Source organism: Lactuca serriola, chromosome 8 (assembly GCF_051521515.1).
Source record: "Lactuca serriola cultivar US96UC23 chromosome 8, Lser_US96UC23_V15, whole genome shotgun sequence".
NCBI lineage: Eukaryota > Viridiplantae > Streptophyta > Magnoliopsida > Asterales > Asteraceae > Lactuca > Lactuca serriola.
The window spans coordinates 60,342,785-60,362,256 of NC_136415.1; positions in this window are offsets into that span (position 1 = coordinate 60,342,785).

Consider the following 19,472-nt stretch of genomic DNA (forward strand, 5'->3'; position numbering starts at 1 on the left):
GAAAATTAGAGTACCTCTTTTCATAAAAATGTTGCGGAATTTATTCCCAGAAAAACACGATAAATACGTTATCAAAGCATTTCTGAAGAAACGTATTTTATTCGTTTTAAAACATTTGGGATGTCATCGTCAATACAGAAACATAAGCATAAACAGAACTTACATTCATTTACACTAGTGACCTATATCTCCTTAATCTCTCAGTGTAATGTCACTTCATATCAACACCTGTGATATAAATAAACTGAGTGGGTCAGGTTGGGAAACCAGGTGAGTACATAGGGTTTTCAACCCATAATAATATAATTATTATGTTTAAACAATCAAACAATCAACCCAATTACCCATCCCCATTATCTTCTTTAGTCTTAAGGATCTACCCTAAAAATCAGTTATTCCTCGTTTATCATTCCTAAGGATCATCCTAAGGAATCGGCACAAAGTCCATCGTTGCCACGGTTTACACAACGGGCACTAAGTCTGCATAGTCGCCATGGCTTAGGCACAAAGTCTGCATAGTTGCCAGGGTTTAGGCACTAAGTCTGCATAGTCGCCAGGGTTTAGGCATCAAGTTTGCATGATCACCAAGGTTTAGGTATCAAGTCTGCATGATCACCAAGGTTTAGGCATCAAGTCTGCATGATCACCAAGGTTTAGGCCCCAAGTCTGCATGGACGCTAGGGTTTAGAGTACACCGGGTGAACACATCGTTCACAACACCTACAGGTTGCGAGCCTGTTAGTATTCCACTGGACTATCTAGAATAGTCCGTGGTTGTCATCCATACTCTGCTGAATGACGGGGCCATCATTTGGGAAAGGCTTCTCACATCATCCACCTTTCACCCTCACCTCGTGGTCTATAACACCTCCCAACTCGTATTTCATCTATTACATCTACCCATGTTTTACCCCAACATTATCGTAGATATAAAATACATATAAAGTTTAAATCATTTAAAACATGTATAAAATCGTTCATCTAGCATAGACAGCAAGTACTCAGATAATATGTACACATAGCACGTAATTTATATAAAATACTTCATATCTATGGGTAAGATGAAAGTAACTATGCACTCACAACACGTAATTTATATTAAATACTTCATATCTATGTGTAAGATGAAAGTAACTATGCACTCACAGCACGTAATTTATATTAAATACTTCATGTCTATGTGTAAGATGAAAGTAACTATGCACTCACCTGAGAAGGTGGTAACTCGGTACTCGGACAACGCTTCGTTTACTTTAAAATAATTTCCTTCGACGAAACCTAGTATTATTACCACTAGATTTTAGTCTAATATTTACCGTGACTAATTATTAATCTTATTATTATTATTATTATTATTATTATTATTATTATTATTATTATTATTATAATATAAGCGTTTAAACAATACTTTCCAACCACTATGTACAGAGAGGGGTCAGACATAAAACACTGGAGGGCAGAACCATTTTGGCATATAGCACTTCTGAAATTCAACAACCCTATGCGGCCCTTTAAACCAGATTCCCCATACCGCGAGTAGTTAAAAAGATATTATAACGACACTTATATAATAATAGCTCAAATATTTATTATAAGTTCATAATAACAATACTAATTTTAAATATAAGCTATATTAAAATAGGGTAAGCATAACTTACTTACAAGGGGGTTTTAGCTAGGAGTCGGACTCTGCAGGGGCAGAACTTCGTCGCTGAATCTTTCTAAGAAAGATTCGTGCAGTGCTTCGGTGCTCACCTTACTATACTAAAACTACAGAAAGAGAAGTCGAATCACGAGGGACCGAAATGCTCGGTGGATAAGAAGAGAAAGACTTTTGAATCAAGAGAATGATGCAAGAAATATGAAAGCTAGAGGCCCTTGTTTATACTAATTGAATTTTTAAAAACTACTCTCCATAATTACTTAATGACCTTATAGTTATATAAACAACTAAACACCCCTTTATAATACCATTTTAAATAGATTTAACGATATTTGTACTAAACTAATGTCGAAAGCACTCAACATTAGTCTTATAATGACCGCATCGTCGATACCTTTCTAATGATATATACATATGTATATATATGTACGTATATATGATTTATACTTTATTTTAATACGTAAATATGCTATTATAATTTTTAACTCGTTCATACGAACTCCGTTTTTGACGTTATTTATATCCACATGTAGGTGGAGACGTACTCTACAACTTTCGTTTAGACTCCGTCGAGTAATTTTGACTTTATTTTTTAAGTTATATTTTTAACAGGCCGGGATAGGATTGGTCCGTTAAAATCTCATAACTTCTTCATCCGATGTCCATTTTCGTCTGTCTTTTTATCATTACGCTACTAATAATGAGATCTTCGATTCTTGCTTAGGTTGTGTCGGCTAAAAACCGCTCGATCTAATACTCGAACTTCGGGCTGTACACCCTAAGCCGAAACTTCGAAAAATCATAACTTCCTCATAAGAAGTCAATTACACTTTACACATTTCAAAGCTATCTAACTACTAAAACTAATATCATCCTTCAACCCTATGCGCCTTGCATGCTGGAGATGCTTAACCCTACCCAGTCCCTTCGTGAGGGGATCTGTCGGGTTCTCATATGATGATACCCTCTTTGCCACGAGGAGTCCTTATTCTATTTGATGTCTGATGAAACGGTATTTTCTGTCGATGTGTCTGGATCTCCCGTGATCCTTTGGTTCCTTGGCTAAGGCAACTGCATTTTTTACTATCACAAAAAATCTCTATAGGATCCTTTATAGTTGGTACAACTCCAAGGTCTCCAATGAATCTCTTTAGACATATAGCCTCCTTCGCTGCCTCGCTTGCCGCTATATACCCTGATTCGCAAGTTGAATCAACCACTGTCTCCTGCTTGGAACTTCTCCAAGAAATAGCTCCTCCGTTTAAGGTAAAGACCCAGCCTGACTGAGAGCGGAAATTATCCCTATCAGTCTAAAAGCTAGCATCACTATACACTAATACTCTCAAGTCATCACTCCCACCGAGGGTAAGGACCCGGTCCTTAGTCCTCCGTAGGTACTTGAGAATGTTCTTTACCGTAGTCCAGTGAGCCTTGTCAGGGTTCCCCTGATATCTGTTGACCATGCTCAATGCAAAGGCCACATCAGGACGGGTACAAGTCATAGTATACATGATCGAGCCTACAACGGAAGCATATGGTACTCGACTCATCTCTGCTATTTCATCCTTTGTACTCAGGCTCTGAGTCTTACTCGGTCTGGTGTTACTCTGGATCGGTAACTCTCATATCTTGGAATTCTGCATGCTGAATCTATTAAGCACCTTCTCCAAGTAGGTACTCTGACTAAGTCTAATTAGTATTTTACTCCTGTCTCTCAAAATCATTATCCCTAGGATATAGGCAGCTTCTCCAAGGGCCTTCATAGCAAAACACTTCCCAAGCCAGACTTCACTTCATGCAGAGTTGGGATGTCATTTCCTATAAGTAGTATGTCATCCACATACAACACCAAAAAGTTGACTATACTCCCACTAGCCTTGACATATACACAAGATTCATCTTCACTCCTCAAAAAGTCAAACTCTCTGACTTTCTCATCAAAACAAAGATTCCATCTGCGAGGTGCTTGCTTTAATCCATATATGGATTTCTCAAGCTTACACACTCTATTAGGGTACTCTGTACTGAAAAAAAAAACCCTATGGCTGACTCATGTCAACATCCTCAGCCAACTTTCCATTAAGGAAAGTGGTTTTGACATCCATTTGCCATATTTCATAATCATGAAATGCAGCAATAGCTAACATAACCGTAATAGACTTAATATTCGTTGTTGATGAAAAGGTATCGTCATAATCAACTCCCAAAGTTTGAGAAAAGCTCTTTGCAACCAGTCGCGCCTTATAAGTGTGTACATTACCATCCATGTCGGTCTTCTTCTTGAAGACCTGTTTGCACCCGACTGTCTCACGACCTGGTACATTGTCAACCAAGTTCCAAACTTGATTGTCATACATGGATTGTATCTCGCTATCCATAGCCTCTTTCCATTTAGCAGCCTCACGGCCTGCCATGACTTCCGTGTAGCTGTTAGGTTCATCCAGACTTACTAGTGTGCTATCACTGATAAGTGTATCACCTTCTGCAGTAATATGGAAACCATAGTAATGCTCAGGTGCATTCCTAACTCTCGTGGAACGCCTCATAGGTACAGACTCTTATGTCGGATCAACAGGAGTTTCCTCCCCAGGTTGATTCCTAGGGTTTGTGGTTTCTTCACCACTTGACTCTTGAATTTCTTCAAGGTCAATTTTCCTCCCACTGTTTCCTTGGCTCATGAATTCTCTCTCGTGAAAGACTCCTCTCCTTACTACAAAGACCACATTATCACTGTAACATCCCGGAATAGCAACGAGTATAGTTGAAGGGCTAAAAGAGTAAAATTGGAAGGGAACTCGGCGAGTCAATGGGTGGACTCGGCGAGTAGAGTCGCGACTTGGTCGCGTGTTAAGTGGCCGACTCGGCGAGTCAGTAAGGTGGACTCGGCGAGTAGGCGCTGAGTGGAGAAAACCCTAATTCTCGGGGTTGAGCCCTATATAAAGAACATAACATTCATTCCCCCAGCCTCTTTACTCATCCTCAAGTCCAGAAACCCTTACCTTCGTGTGTGAGTGATCATATTGCATTGGGAAGCTTGGAGAAGCAATTGTTGAGTAAATCTTGAAGGGTAGGAGGCTTCCATTGCAGTTGGGGCGTTCTTTTGAGGTAATATCATTATGGGGTTTGTGGGGAGCTTATCTTTTGGTGTTTTGGAGTTTAGAGGTTAGTTCTGAGGTTGCTACCTCAGATCTGGAATGGAGAAGGGTTGGAATGCCTGAAAGTCCATGTGTTTGAGTGTGTTGTGAAGCTATCATGTCCCAAACCTTAGCCCTAAAGTGTTAAAGGCCTAGATCTCTTTGGATTCACGTAAAGTTTGTCACTTTACATGATGGATGGGTTGTAGGAGGCTAGATCTATGTTTTGGATCAATTGCATGGCTTGGAGTGCTTCTGTATGGATTCAGACCGGTGGTACTCGGCGAGTCACATGGGTGGACTCGACGAGTTGCTTGAAGATGAGCTGGAACTCGACGAGTTGGAAGAACAACTCGGCGAGTTGGATGAAGATGGCCTGGAACTCGGCGAGTTGTATGAACAACTCGGCAAGTAGGTTGAAGATAGCCTTAGACTCGGCGAGTCTGTTCTTGGACTCGGCGAGTCTTGTCGAAGAGTCCCAATATTTTCTGGTCGAGTCGAGAATCGGTGAGTCAAGGGATGACTCGGTGAATTGTGTGCGAGTGGACTCAGAGTTGTTGGACTCGGTGAGTCTCGGGGTGACTCGGCGAGTTAGGTCGCGGATTGAGGGAAGTCCTGAGCTTGGGGACTCGGCGAGTCATCGGGTTGACTCGGCGAGTAGAGTCAGTCAGGGGTTGACTTTGACCTTGTCCAAGGGTTGACCAATTGTCTTCCGGGGTTATTTTGGTAATTAAGGGTATATATTGAGTTGAGTGTTTTGGTGTTTAGTGGAGGAGTTCGTGTCGGAGTTTGGAGCAGCGGGATCTTATCCTTTCAGCCGACAGTTTCGAGGTGAGTTATCCTCACTATATCAACAGGATCTAAGGCACCAAGGCCGGCCCTTATCGGATTGAGATCCGGGTAGTTGTTGTTATGTTACTGCTTTGATATGTTTGCATCCTGAGCGCTAGGATGGTATATGTTAGAGACCTGATTGAGATCGGTATCTTGAGAGATAGGGAGATGCTATGCTAGTGACCTATTAGGTCGGTATCCTGGTTAGGATGATGATATGTTATGTGATCTGTTTGATCTAGTTATTGACTGTGAATTGCTATATGATTGTATGTATATGTGCACATGGTTGTTTGGACTGGAGTTGGGTTGAGGCGGGTCCTGCTTTGTGCTGTAGGCCAAGATACCCAGGGCGGACCGGTTGTTCCGAAGGCCCAGTGAGCGGTCCGGATAGGCTGTAGGCCCCAAGAGGGCGGACCAGATGTACCGAGGCTCGGAGAGTGGACCAGACCGACTGAAGGCCCGGTGCGGGCAGACCAATCATACTGTAGACTCAGAGAGTGGACCAGGTGGATTGAAGGCCCGGTGTGGGCGGACCAATCACACTGCAGACTCGATGTATGTGGTTAGATTCGGAGAGTGGACCAGGTGGATTGAAGGCCCGGTGCGGGCGGACCAATCACACTGTAGACTCGAGGTTTATGGCTAGACTCAGAGGGTGGACCAGGTGGACTGTAGGCCGGTGCGGCGGACCAGTCACACAGTAGACCCAAAGTGCATGGTTGTTCTGTGATCAGATATGTTGTGGCATGTTATGCGTGTATGGTATAAGTGGTTGGTATTTTGGGGATATCTCACTAAGCTTTCGAGCTTACAGTTGTGATTTTATGTTTTTCAGGTTCTTCAGGAGACCGTGGCAAGGCGAAGGCGTGATCGTACCGCTCCTCATGATTTTGTAGTAACGTGATTCTGGGAATACGCTAAATGTTTTGTATTGAAAACCCTTTTTGTAATGATTTAATGGAATCGAGTTGTTTTTGAAAATTTTAAAATTTGTTGTATTTTTCGGTCATTACAAGTTGGTATCAAAGCCTTGGTTTGAGTGAATTGGAGAAACACTCATGTGACTCCAGTCTCAAATCGAGGAGAGTTTTCAAAAGAGAGTTTAAAATGATTTTCAAATGAGTAAAGGAGGATGCGGAGGTATGATCAGCCGGAGCCAGTAAGTAACCCCAAAATACCATGCATGTTATTTGTTTTTGAGCTTTGATAGAATAGCATGCTAGTGTTAGGCTAGGGATCTTTAGGATTTCATGATAATGTTGCCTGATTTGTGATGCCTGTAGCCTAGGGTTTCCTTGTGGGAGATTTTCAGAGTTCCTCTAGTGGTGAGGGTTGAGAGTTATTATGCATGTTTTCACTAGGGTGTTGTGGTAGTACTTCATACAAATATGGGTAGGTGTGGAAGGTAGTATGGGCCCGTACTACTGAAAGCACAGGACCCATACGCGTATCAGGGAAACCATGACCTCTAGGGTTGGGTTGAGAGAGTTGGATCCCAGGATAATGGGAAGAGTCTAAGATTTTGTGTGGTGTTTTTCAGTATGGAGATTTCGAGGCATGATGAGAGTGGATCCGGATCAGGATCGGGAGCAAGAGAGGGAGTTCCAGGCGGGTCAGTACCGCCCGAGGTTATCGGTCAGATGAGCACGTGTGAGTTGGATGCGAGGATTCGTGAGATCCTGCATGATGAGATTGTTGAGTTGTTCCGGGCTGAGTTGTCGGAGCTGTTTGGGTCGATCAAGACCGCCATGGTTGAGTATTTTGATGAGCGCTATGCAGCTCTCACAGAGACGGCTGCCGCGGCGGCTACAGCAGCTGTAGCAGCGGCAGGGGGAGGAGCTGGTCGGGGCTTTCAGTATCGGGACTTCGACAATACGAAGCCTCTTGCCTTTGATGGAGTTCAGGACCCGATTGTTGCTATGAGGTGGTTATCGGACGTGGAGGGGTGTTTCTTCACGTGTTCATGCCCTGCTGATCAGAGGGTGAGGTATGCTCTGAACCTGTTGAGGCTCGGGGCGAAGGATTGGTGGAGATTGACCACGGGGTTATATTCGGATGCGCAGAGGGCTGCGGTTTCATGGGATCAGTTCAGGGAGATGTTCAATACTCGTTATGTTCCGCAAGTTGAGATGGAGAGATTGGCTCAGGAGTTCCTTGAGCTGAAGCAGGGTTCGGAGTCGGTGACTGAGATCACCAGGATGTTCACTGAGAGGGCAATGTTTTGCCCAGAGTTCGCTTCGGAGCAGGCTCAGATGTCTCGATATCTGAGCATGCTCAAGAGGGATATCAGACAGTTTGTATCTACCCAGAGGTGCGAGACCTTGTTAGAGTTGCAGGAGGCCGCTAGGCGGCGTGAGTTAGAGATTGAGTTGTAGTTGCGTGAGCTGAGGCAGGCTCCGGTGCAGTCGCAGCCGGCGCCGAAACGGTCCAAGACCGTTGATGTTAGAGTGGGGGATCTGAGCAGCCACACTTGTGGGAAGTGTGGGAGGGGTCACACCGGAGTTTGTAGGTCCGGTGGTGCATGTCGCAAGTGCGGAAATGAGGGGCACTATGCGAGGGATTGTCGGCAGTCAGCGCCGGTTCGGGATTTTAGGATTTGTTATCATTGTCATCAGGTTGGACATTTGAGGGTCAACTGTCCACAGCTTGCTGCGGGACCGGTGCAGGCTCCAGCACCGGCCACTTTGAGGATTACAGGTGGAGGTTAGGGTGGAGCGGAGCCCCCAAGGGCTCAGGGTCATGCTTATCAGCTTGCGGCAGAGGAGGTCAGAGCAGTGCCGAATGCAGCTGCGGGTATGTTTCTCTCTTGATATCTTGTTATCTTGTGATTATTTGTGGTGTATTGTTTATGTGCTGGTATCTTTGTGTGGTTTTCGATGCGGTATTCGTCGTTTTGAGGGTTGTGGTTTGGTTATGGGTTATTGTATTGGGAATTTCGTTGGTTATCATTCATGAGGGTTATTAGTGGAAACCTGGCATTGGTTTGAAGGTCGGGTGGCATCTGCTTTCTGAGGAGTGGTTAGATGCATATTGAATTTCTTTCGAGCGGGTTAATTAGTGTTGATGTGGGATCTTGTTAAGGTTGTTTATGCCTGTGTAAATCAGTCCGCGTGTAAGTGTTGGTTTTGTGCAGAGCTGTTCTGGGAGGTCGGTGATGGCGACCGGTGGTTGTTAATCAGTGTTACAAGTGGGGGAGAATTGGAAAATTCTCCGAGAGATCGATGAGTATTTGAGGGTGCTTAGCTTCTTGGATTTCAGCAGTGGTTCTGTCAGTCAAGAGTATAGGCTGGTACGAGTAAGCGGCAGGCATGCGGGGCGGGATACAGACCTATGGCATTCGATTGTGGAGGGCCTGGGAGCAGGTCAGGATCGAGCATGTGCGATTGAGACAGAGTTCGGAACCCTTAAAGGGTTAGAACAGTATGCATGGGAGGATTTCCGGGAGAGATAGCTCGGAATGATGAATGCTAGTTGAGCGGTTCGGATAGACTGAAGGCCGGTAGGCATACCAGTCAGGCCGAAGGCTCGGAGAACGGTCCAGCCAAAATGAAGGCACTGAGAGCGGTCCAGATTGGCTGAAGGTTCTGAGAGTGGTCCAGATTGGCTGAGGGCCTGGTGAGGCGGTCCAGTCATGCTGAAGACTCTACAGGTATTGCTAGTCCGGTTGAGGAGATGGATTGAGTATGTTGCGATGTGTTAGCATCAGGAGGTCTGGCCCCGGGTATTGATCTTGATTAGTGGAGATGGTGCATGGACTCGAGAGTCCTTGCGAGTAGATTCAGAGCATGTGTGTTGCATGGATAGCGGTTATGCTATAAAGGGGTGGTGCAGCGTTGGGTGAGCACCGTGGCACTTGTTGTGGTGACAAGGCAGCCAAGTGGATTTCCTTGGTAAGGAATGAGAGAGGAGTGTAACTCCGAGAGGGAGTGCAAGTTCACGGAAGTGAAAATGGCAGAGCAGAGTTATGATTAGAGTGATCCGAGTATGGTTATTGAGCAGCATGTTTGCGGCAGTGGAATGGAGTCACATTCGGATTGGGATGTCTGCTGAGGTCGCGGAGGGAATTCCGCGAGTGTAGAGCCAAGAGGCTCGGAAGGGATGCAGGGAGAGACTCTTGGGCTCTCAGTGTGATTCTGATCAAGGGTTGAGTGCGTAGTAGTGGTTCATCCTGGGGGATGTTTGGAGATATCATCAGTGTATCGGGTTTTCCCAACCTGAGGGTGCTAGAGCTAGTTCAACATGTGTATGTGATTACAAGAGGAGAACTCATGGGAGTTGCTCGGAAGAATGTGTCTTTCTGTCAGTAGAATGATTAGAGTTGGACTCGGATCGGGAATCCGGTGGTGCATGGTTATCTTCTAACTCATATGGGTCGAGTGATGGTTGTGATTTGGAGCAGTGATGCATCTTGGGTAATTCTCGATTGTTGAGTGTGATTATCAGAGGGTACAGCCGGTGCCCGGTTTGAGACGGTGGTCAGGACACCGCAAGGAAAAAGGAAAAGAGTTCGAGTTTCGATGGTTATGCCTTGAGGAACCTAGTCCGGTTAGGGCCAGGTGGCGCGTCGTGGGAGTATTTTGGAGTTTAGTTGTCGTAGGCTTCGAGGACGAAGCCTAATTTAAGTGGGGGAGAATTGTAACATCCCGGAATAACAAAGAGTATAGTTGAAGGGATAAAAGAGTAAAATTGGAAGGGAACTCGTCGAGTCCATGGGTGGACTCGGCGATTAGAGTCGTGACTTGGTCGCGTGTTAAGTGGCCGACTCGGCGAGTCAGTAAGGTGGACTCGGCGAGTAGGCGCTAAGTGGAGAAAACCCTAATTCTTGGGGTTGAGCCCTATATAAAGAACATAACATTCATTCCCCCAGCCTCTTTACTCATCCTCAAGTCCAGAAACCCTTAGCCTTCGTGTGTGAGTGATCATATTGCATTAGGAAGCTTGGAGAAGCAATTGTTGAGGAAATCTTGAAGGGTAGGAGGCTTGGAGCAAGGGGCTTTGCTTGGATTCGAGTTCCATTGCAGTTGGGGCGTTCTTTTGAGGTAATATCTCGTCCTTGGGCTGTTATTCTTATGGATTCATCATTATGGGGTTTGTGGGGAGCTTATCTTTTGGTGTTTTGGAGTTTAGAGGTTAGATCTGAGGTTGCTACCTCAGATCTGGAATGGAGAAGGGTTGGAATGCCTGAAAGTCCCTGTGTTTGAGTGTGTTGTGAAGCTATCATGTCCCAAACCCTAGCCCTAAAGTGTTAAAGGCCTAGATCTCTTTGGATTCACGTAAAGTTTGCCACTTTACGTGATGGATGGGTTGTAGGAGGCTAGATCTATGTTTTGGATCAATTGCATGGCCTGGAGTGCTTCTGTATGGATTCAGACCAGTGGTACTCGGCGAGTCACATGGGTGGACTCGACGAGTTGCTTGAAGATGAGCTGGAACTCGACGAGTTGGAAGAACAACTCGGCGAGTTGGATGAAGATGGCCTGGAACTCGGCGAGTTGTATGAACAACTCGGCGAGTAGGTTGAAGATAGCCTTAGACTCGGTGAGTCTGTTCTTGGACTCGGCAAGTCTTGTCGAAGAGTCCCAATATTTTATGGTCGAGTCGAGAATCGGTGAGTCAAGGGATGACTCGGTGAGTTGTGTGCGAGTGGACTCAGAGTTGTTGGACTCGACGAGTCTCGGGGTGACTCGGCGAGTTAGGTCACAGTTTGAGGGAAGTCCTGAGCTTAGGGACTCGGCGAGTCATCGGGTTGACTCGGCGAGTAGAGTCAGTCAGGGGTTGACTTTGACCTTGTCTAAGGGTTGACCAATTGTCTTCCGGGGGTATTTTGGTAATTAAGGGTATTTATTGAGTTGAGTGTTTTGGTGTTCAGTGGAGGAGTTTGTGTCGGAGTTTGGAGCAGCGGGATCTTATCCTTTCAGCCGGTAGTTTCGAGGTGAGTTATCCTCACTATATCAACAGGATCTAAGGCACCAAGGCCGGCCCTTATCGGATTGAGATCCGGGTAGTTGTTGTTATGTTACTGCTTTGATATGTTTGCATCCTGAGCGCTAGGATGGTATATGTTAGAGACCTGATTGAGATCGGTATCTTGAGAGATAGGGAGATGATATGCTAGTGACCTGTTAGGTCGGTATCCTGGTTAGGATGATGATATGTTATGTGATCTGTTTGATCTGCTTGTTGACTGTGAATTGCTATATGATTGTATGTATATGTGCACATGGTTGTTTGGACTGGAGTTGGGTTGAGGCGGGTCCTGCTTTGTGCTGTAGGCCAAGATACCCAGGGCGGACTGGTTGTTTTGAAGGCCCAGCGAGCGGTCCGGATAGGCTGTGGGCCCCAAAAGGGCGGACCAGACGTGCCGAGGCTCGGAGAGTGAACCAGGCCGACTGAAGGCCCGATGCGGGCGGATCAGTCATATTGTAGACTCAGAGAGTGGACCAGGTGGATTGAAGGCCCGATGCGGGCGGACCAATCACACTGCAGACTTGATGTATGTGGTTAGATTCGGAGAGTGGACCAGGTGGATTGAAGGCCCGGTGCGGGCGGACCAATCACACTGTAGACTCGAGGTTTATGGCTAGACTCAGAGGGTGGACCAGGTGGACTGTAGGCCGGTGGGTAGGACCAGTCACACAGTAGACCCAAAGTGCATGGCTGTTCTGTGATCATATATGTTGTGGCATGTTATGCGTGTATGGTATAAGTAATGGGTTTTAGCCATAAGAACTTTCCTATGTGCGCATGCAAAACCCTAATGCTCGGATCTAGGCTTTCGAATAAACATGCTTTGAATCCAAGACTTCTAATTACTAATTAGGCTAAATAACAATATTGAAACAGATCTAGAATCATACCTTTGAGTTCCTTGTTGATCTTGAGGTCTTGGAGCTTCTAGAGTCACAAATGTCACTCCTCTAATGGCTTACAAACACCAATAGCAAGAAGAATGATTTAAGAGAGAGGAGAGGGAAGGAATTCGACCAGAGGTTCCTTACTTTAGGTTAAGTGTCGAATTCCATCAGCCATAGGGTCTATTTATACTTGTAGACTCCTTAAGGATTACAGATAAGTCCCTATCAGATAATCTTCTCTTAAGGCTATCCAAATCCATTCCTAAGATAAGCCTTTGGACGATTTTAACTATCCTATATCTCTTAGGATTCGTCCATACCATATCCAAATGGATTTACAGTCCAAAGTTTAACTATCAAACAATTGACAGTTTATACCCCTTTATTTAATTAACTTCTTTAAGTCACCAAATTAATTCTAATTAATTCTATGACTTATATTAATCAAATAACAATATATTATTCATTATATTATTCCCATAATATATTAATAATATCTACTCTCTCTTATTAAATCATCCTATCAAGTTGCTATGGTGAAGGCAACCCAAAAGGACTATGCACAACCGGATATAGTTACAGCCTTAGACACTATTCCAACAGTCTCCCACTTGGATAAGTCTAGTAACTATACAAGTACAATTCGGTTTGCAATCGTAGCTCTCAAAGACGCTGTCAAACTCTGATCTAATCAATCTTGTCCTTTAGATAAGGGAACGTACAGTCCTCTGTTAGATATCATGCTGACAATCCTATGGAATGGTTAGTCAAGCATTTAGGTTTCTCGATCTCCGATTTATTTGACATAGAACTTAATCAAACACATCAATTTAGTTCTGACCGGGCCCGGCACATAAGTCAAATCAAATCATCGAGCGGCCGAGATATCGCTTTTACCTTCTTAGATAAAAGTTACAGATAAACTTCGACTTATATGCATTTACTTATTCATTAACCAACTATACACAACAATGCGTTTTATAACACCGAGTTACTGATGCGTTTTCGCATTATCAATGTACAACCAATTAACAAATAACAAACCATATATCTAGGTTTTAAGACTATATGATATTATCGTCTTGCGATCACCCTTTTATATCTTATTCCATAAGGTGATTCCAGCAAGCGCGGGTTTTGTTCCAATGCTCAAAACCAGTTCATAAGCACTCATGAACGTTGCAGCAATCCTTTGCTATGTCTAACACCATTTAGACATTCTACACACCAATTCATGACAATCTTCATTCATATCTACTCCCAAAATATGAACGATTGTGGACCATTTGAACAATTCGATTATTCCTAATAAACTCAATTATTCTGGAAGTCAAAACATGCAAAGTGAAACAATAGTTAAACAATTAACATAAGACAGTAACATTACTCATAAATAAAACTCCTTTATTTAATCATCAAATGTTAATTACATTTATCTATTACACGTTTCTAATACTATCTAATCTATGCTAATATCATCCTTCAGCCCAATACTCCTAGCATGCTGCAAGTGCTTAACCCTACTCAGTCCCTTCGTAAGCGGATCTGCTGGGTTATCTTCTGATGATATCCTCTTCACTACGAGTTGTCCTTCTTCTACACGATGTCTGATGAAGTGATATTTTCTGTCGATATGTCTTGATCTACCATGATCCCTCGGTTCCTTGGTTAAGGCAACCGCACCTTCGTTATCACAGAAAATCTCCATTGGCTCCTTTATGGCAGGTACGACTCCAAGATCACCGATGAAGTTCTTTAGCCATATCGCCTCCTTCGACGCTTCGCTTGCTGCAATGTACTCTGATTCACACGTTGAATCAGCTACGGTTTCCTGCTTGGAACTCTTCCATGCCACTGCTCCTCCATTTAGGGTAAAGACCCAACCCGACTGCGAACGGTAGTTGTCCCTGTCGGTCTGAAAACTGGCGTCACTATACCCTCGCACCTTCAAGTCATCACTCCCTCCGAGGACTAAGAACCATTCCTTCGTCCTCCGAAGGTACTTAAGGATATTCTTCACCGCAATCCAATGTGCTTTGCCAGGATTCCCTTGATATCTGCTAACCATGCTCAAAGCGAAGGCTACATTAGGGCGAGTACAAGTCATAGCGTACATGATTGAGCCAACTGCGGAAGCGTATGGTACTCGGCTCATTTCTGCTATCTCAGCTTCGGTACTCGGACTTTGAGTCTTACTCAACTTGGCATTGCTTTGTATCGGTAATTCTCCCTTCTTTGAGTTTTCCATACTAAAACGTTTTAGTACCTTCTCTAAGTAAGTGTTCTGACTAAGTCCAATTAGTCTCTTACTTCTTTCTCTCACTATCCTTATTCCCAAAATGTAAGATGCTTCTCCGAGGTCCTTCATAGCGAAGCACTTCCCGAGCCAGGACTTAACTTCCTGTAGAGTCGGGATGTCGTTTCCTATAAGTAATATGTCATCGACATATAGAACAAGGAAGCTTACTATACTCCCACTGGTTTTGACATATACACAAGACTCGTCTTCGCTTCGTACAAATCCAAACTCTTTGACTTTCTCATCGAAGCAAAGATTCCATCTGCGAGATGCTTGCTTAAGTCCATAAATGGACTTCTCAAGCTTACACACTCTATTCGGATGCTTCGGATCCACAAACCCCTCGGGCTGAGCCATGTAAACATCCTCAACCTACTTCCCGTTAAGGAAAGCGGTCTTGACATCCATTTGCCAAATCTCATAATCATGAAATGCGGCAATAGCTAGCATCACTCTAATAGATTTAATCTTCGCAACTGGTGAGAAGGTCTCATCATAGTCAACTCCAGGAGTTTGAGTAAAGCCTTTCGCAACCAATCGCACTTTATATGTGTGCACGTTTCCATCCACGTCGGTCTTCTTCTTGAAGATCCATTTGCACCCAACGGTCTTACGTCCGGGCACATAATCAACCAAATTCCAAACTTGGTTATCATACATGGATTGGATCTCGCTATCCATTGCCTCTTTCCATTTCGCAGACTCCGGGCCTGCCATGGCTTCCTTATAGCTATTAGGTTCATCAAGATTTATTAGTGTACCATCACTAATATACGTGTCCCCTTCGGTAGTAATATGAAAACCATAAAACTGGGGTAGAACTCTAACTCTATCGGAACGTCTAAGAGGTAAGGATTCGTCACTCGGTTCAACCGGAGTTTCCTCCTCGGGTTGAGTGCCAGCGGTAGAGGTTCCTTCATCTATCGACTCTTGAATCTCTTCAAGCTCGATTTGCCTCCCACTGTCTCCTTGGCTTATGAGTTCTCGCTCTCTAAAAACTCCTCTCCTCGCAACGAAGACCACATTGTCCTTCGGTTTATAGAGGAGATATCCAAAGGATGTCTGCGGGTAGCCGATGAAAATACATCGCTCACTTCGAGGTTACAGCTTGTCGTGAGTATCTCGTCTTACGAAAGCCTCGCAACCCCAAACCTTGATATGTGCCAACGAGGGAGCTTTCCCTGTCCACATCTCGTGAGGTGTTTTGGCAACCTTCTTGGTAGGGACTCGGTTAAGGATATGGGCGGCAGTCTCTAAGGCATACCCCCAAAAAGAGATAGGTAGTGAAGCACGACTCATCATAGAGCGAACCATATCCAATAAGGTTCGATTACGCCTTTCTGCCACACCATTCAACTGCGGTGTCCTAGGAGGCGTCAATTGTGAAACTATTCCACACTCCTTGAGATAATCGTGGAATTCAAGACTTAGGTACTCTCTTCCTCGATCGGATCGAAGCATCTTGATTTTCCTGCCCAATTGATTCTCCACTTCATTCTTGAACTCTTTGAACATTTCAAAGGTTTCTGACTTTTGCTTGATTAAGTAGATATACCCATACCTACTATAGTCATCGGTAAAAGTCACATAGAAGCGGTTCCCATCCTTCGTGGTTGATCTAAATGGTCCACATACATCGGTATGTATTAGGTCCAATAGACCTTCGCCCCTTTCACATGTACTCGTGAAGGGTGATTTAGTCATCTTCCCAAGTAAACAAGACTCGCATGTGTCATCTTCCCTAAGGTCGAATGATTCCAACACTCCATCCTTTTGGAGTTGGGCTATGCGTTTCTTGTTGACATGTCCAAGACGACAATGCCACAAGGATGCTTTATCCATACTAGTGGAAGAATTAATATTCAAAACATCATTTCCTAAGTTATCAACAATCATAACAGTTTCATATATTCCATTACATGGTATAGCTTCAAAGTAAAAGACACCATTTAGATAAGCCAAAATGGAACCATTCTCATTATTAAAAGAAAATCTAAATCCTTGTCTATATAAACCATGAAATGAAATGATGTTTCTTGCCATTTCTGGCGAATAGCAACAATTGTTCAAATCTAAAACCAAACTATTACTAAGCACTAAAGAATACACTCCAATCTTGGTTACAGGCGACGATCTTCTGTTCCCCATGATTAGATTGACCCTTCCTTGCTTCACATCCCTACTTCTTCTTAGTCCCTGCACATTAGAACAAATGTGATAACCACAACCGGTATCAAGGACCCAAGAAATAGCATGATTAGAATCGTTAGATTTAATTGCGTATATACCTGCGAAAGATGGCTTGATCTTTCCTTGTTTGATTGCTTGCAGGTACTCTGGGCAGCTTCTCTTCCAATGTCCTATCTTGTGGCAGTGGTGGCACTCTGCCTCCTTCGGGTTAGGACAGGGCTTAGCGAGATCAACTTTGGTCCCACTAGAAGAGGCACCATCTCGGGCCTTCGCCTTGCGATGGTTCTTCGATGAAGCTTTCCTCTTCTTTCCCTTTCCTTGACCAATAGCCAAGACAGGAGCAGCGGGCGGATTGGGAGTAGGTGCAACAGACTTGTCCTTGAAGTTGCTCTCAGCGACTCTCAAGAGACCTTGGAGTTTGCTTAGGGTGACATCCTCTTTGTTCATGTGGTAGGTCATCCTGAACTGGTTGTACATCGGAGGCAAAGAGTGAAGCACCATGTCGATCGTCAAGTCTTCCCCGAAGTCAACATTTAACTTGCGAAGGCGGTCGACATACCTTTGCATCTTTTTCAAGTGCACGGTAAGAGATTCTCCATGACCCATCTTCGCGGAAATCATGTTAGTGAAAATCTCATACCGCTCTTGTCTCGCGTTTTGGTGGTACCTCTCCAATAAGTCTTGGTGCATCTCGTACGGGTACATGTCCTCGTAGGACTTTTGGAATTCGGAGTTCATGGTAGCAATCATGATGCAATGTACCTTCGTTGCATCTCGCTCATGAGTTTCAAAGGCGGTGATTTCGGCTGGAGTAGCGATTTCGGTGTTGATTTTCTCGAGCTTCTCATCAAGGACAGACTCCTTGTCCTCATAGCGAGCAATGGTGTGAATGTATCTTATCCATTCGCTAAAGTTCGTTCCATCGAAAGTGACCTTTTGGCAAAGGCTCATCAACGTGAAAGAACTAGCAGCAGCGTTGTTAGCGTTCGACATCTATAATTAGAAAAGGACAAAGATAGATTAGAATATGAATCCCTAATTATCACCCAATAAGAAAAATTAGGGCTAGGATCCAACAATGACATTTACATATTAGAAAAGGGATGTCGTAATCTAACATGCAAATAAATTGAAGGTAAGTGAATGACGATTCACTAATTCTCCATCACAAAAACCTAAACTATTAGCCCTAAGTGTTTTTGAGAATTCCTAGGTTCGGATGAGATTCATTGAAACTATTCAATGGCATGTTTAAATCTCGATATGCCCCTCTTGTTTGTGACTGGGATACCGAGGATCACAAAGCGAGTGTGAATAACCATGCAAATTCACATGGTGCCTTCATTGTAACGATCACCTATTCGATGTGCCGGTAAACCACACACGCTCCATCGAACTATGATATACAATGAATCACCCTTTGCCACATTCGCTTAGAACCAATTAGTGTGCCGGTAAACCACACACGCTCCACTAACTTCTTAGCAAGGTGCAAAGTGTAATTTCATGGGATTGCATCAATTCACTTTTCCTAAAGTAACTAAGATTGAGAAATTTTAAAATATGTGTAGTTACTTTATATTTCTTATTATACTTTTAATGAGAGGATGAGGTTGCCCTATCCTACCCGTTCGGCTAACGACCCTACACCAATCAAGCAAGCGGTGGGTGTGAGTGTACACCCATTAAGCGCCATTTTATAGGCCGCAACCTTATACCCACCTTATAGATCGGCTTCGTGAATGAGGCCTACTAACGGTAAGACTAGCATTTAGTTATACATATATATATTATACTAGTAATATCATATTAGTATAGGGTTGTATTTTAAACCTTTTAAAATCTAGGGTTTTGAAATTTAAGTTGTCTAAATTAAAACTTTTAATCATAAATATAAATTTCAAAACTTGAGGGCAAGTTTTAAACATTTAAAACATGGAGGATCAAATAACAAATAATTCCAATTAACAATTAATATCCTAATTATCTATATTTGATTTATTCAAGATTTCTTTTAAGATAATTATCAAAATAATCAAAATAATTAATTAATTATCATATAAGGAAATTAAATATTTTATTATATGATAAATATCTTTAATTAGATCAAGATTGCAGTTATATTTATCAGAAAAACGAATTAAGATTGATCTAATTAGTTTATGGAAAGTTTAGATAAGATAATTACAAAGAAATCCCGAATCTGGCCATTCCTGACGCCTGGACTCGCCGAGTGCACAAAGGGACTCGCCGAGTCCACTTTGAGACTCGCCGAGTCCATGACTCAGAAACCAAAAAAACGAATTTTGCAGGTTTGTTTCAGTTAATCAAGCAACAATTTAAAGAAAACCAAGCTAGGCTCTGATACCACTGATGGGTTTTAGCCATAAGAACTTTCCTATGTGCGCATGCAAAACCCTAATGCTCGGATCTAGGCTTTCTAATAAACATGCTTTTAATCCAAGACTTCTAATTACTAATTAGGCTAAATAACA